The sequence below is a fragment of the Opisthorchis viverrini genome (genome assembly GCF_000715545.1).
Source record: "Opisthorchis viverrini unplaced genomic scaffold opera_v5_39, whole genome shotgun sequence".
Lineage (NCBI taxonomy): Eukaryota > Metazoa > Platyhelminthes > Trematoda > Opisthorchiida > Opisthorchiidae > Opisthorchis > Opisthorchis viverrini.
The window spans coordinates 1,300,306-1,302,799 of record NW_008751696.1 but is presented as its reverse complement, the minus strand read 5'-3'; positions in this window follow the sequence as shown (position 1 = coordinate 1,302,799).

Below are 2,494 nucleotides of genomic sequence, written 5' to 3'. Positions count from 1 at the left end.
AGACAGGTCGATGAACCAGAGGACTACCGTAGCAATACAGCCTACTTGATAAATCCCAAGAAGGGCGAAACCCCATCATGGGCTATCGACAAATTTTCAGCAACCCTATGAGTAGTGCATTACAGAGATACACCTACCTTTTCAATTGCAAATCACAAGAACGATGGCAATTGATTTAAATGTGTAAATTTTAGAATTTTGGTCATGTTATTCATGACCTGCAATGAGCATTCAAAAAGGAATTACCACTTTGTCATGTTTTAGATGTCGCGCATGTCTGTGAACAGTTCTCAAACTACAGTCGGTCTTCGCACTGGTAAAATTAATCATATACAGTCGCAGTTTTGTCGTCAACTTCATCTTCAAGAAGGCTGTTGGACGAATCGTCGTCTTTCCAACGTTTCTGTGTGTTACAGAGTCAATTCACCGACATGCTGATAGTTCCCTTTTTTGGTGTCGAGGTTTTTTACTATTTGGTATGGTTCAGTGGGCCCGAGTTAGTCCAGCGACTTAGACGCACTTACTGACCCGATGGTCCGTGGTTCGAACCCAAACCAGGGATGTTGACCGCTGCTGTCTAGGCTTGGGAAGTCCTCATGCCTTCTTCGGCTGGCATGACTGCCATTAATCGAAATGGGGTGCGACAACTGAACGATTATTTTTTTCGTTATCATTCTGTGGCACAGATGTGGATGGTCCTACCTGAGACAGAATTTTCTGCACCATTCTACTGATTCGGTGACCGGCTGGTTCGTTGTTATCAGATATTTGGAACTTTTCTTCCTGAAAGCAGGAGTAAGTTTGAATCCAAGAAGGACTGCATGGCTCTGATAGTCGTAAGTAATGGGACAGGACCCTGCATGTCAACGATATTCCTATGCGTCACCGTAGACCAGGTTACCAGGTTGCTATATTTTAATTCCCACAAAGACATTTATCGTTGTCTTCAGACAATTTTAAGAAATTAGGTTGTTTCTCAGTAGTGTCGGTTTCGTGATCGGATAGAGACCTACTTACTGATTGTCCCATTATCATGATGCAAATACGTAAACGACTGTTGATGAGAGGAAGACTATTGCTCAAGAACTGTCTAAAAGCAACCAGTTTTCCTGGAAAACTAAGAGGCGAGTGAAGGCTATCTTTCAGTTTTACTCTGACTGTATTGCTCAGCGGGGAATTTCGCCTAACCATAGCTTTCCCGGTAGAAGGCGCCATCCGAATTTTTAAACTTTTTTATATTTAATTTGGTGAAGTTATGTCTGTACAGTGATAGTGTTGGTGGTGTCAGATTCATGGATTGTGTGACGGAGATTTCGTCCTGTAAGAGAATTTGGTCTACCCCTAAAATCCGAAAAGGGCTGTAGAGCTCTTTTATCTTTATTGAGAACCATCCGAAATACGCGTCCCACGCAACTCCAGGGAGCTTCAAACACCTCCCACCAGTGACTGATGACCGAACATCTCGGCCCGAAACTCTTGATCACCAGCTTGGTTTACTCTCACGTAAGCCAGCTGTACCTCTATTCATCCTCCAATCCACCTCTCGTGGTCACATGTTGACTAGCCCTTAGAGTGACAATTTCCCCGATGGATGGTTCTCGCTATACGCCATCTAACTGACAGCTGGTGGAACTGATGCCGTAGCTGGACGGCTAATAGTTCAAACTACTTGGCAGGAGGTCGTGGTTTTGAAACTTCCCGCTGAAGTTTCATGAGATGCTCACTACCGACGATTCCCAGTAACGATGACACATCTGTACGGTGTTTCTCAGCTTTTCGGAATAAATTGTTCTCACTTGCACAGAGAGAAAGGGAGAGTGATCATAATTCTTTGACATCGATTGCCCGACGATTATTCGATCACATGCCCGAGCATCGTAGCAACGCCAATGGATAGAACGCCATTTAATAAAAAAAACAATAGGGGGCAACGTTGTCAAGACAACTAGATGATTTGAGTCAACAGCTTATGTACGGTCGACAACTGCTGCTTCCCCTTAGTCAATAGACAACATGGTCCTGGTTCAACAGCAAAGGATCACATCTGTTCCACTCTCTCTGAGAAAAAGCAGCGGCAGAAGTAGTTACTGAGGATGATATCCAATAGGAATAAAGTATACCTTTAGGGCTCTCCTTGACTTCACATGTATTGAGCTCTTAGAAGTCAAAATGTCCTCATTATAAATGAAAACTGTTCAGAATGAATGACATCCCGCACGAGCATTCCACCTCAGAAGTCATTACTTGAGGGACCAGCCAACACTTTACGGTGTGATGGATATCCCGCGACTGATGGATGAATATCTGAACAAAAGTTGGTCACACCGCTGATTGTCCAACAGTGGCCGAACTGTAATGTCCATCTGCTAACCGAAAAATCACGTGCTCATTCGCCATAATACTGATGAGTCTCAATAAGGCTTAAACAGCTATAAAAATTCCCCATATTTTTCAGCATGAATTGAATTTGCTTGCAAATCAAAGCCCAGATGAA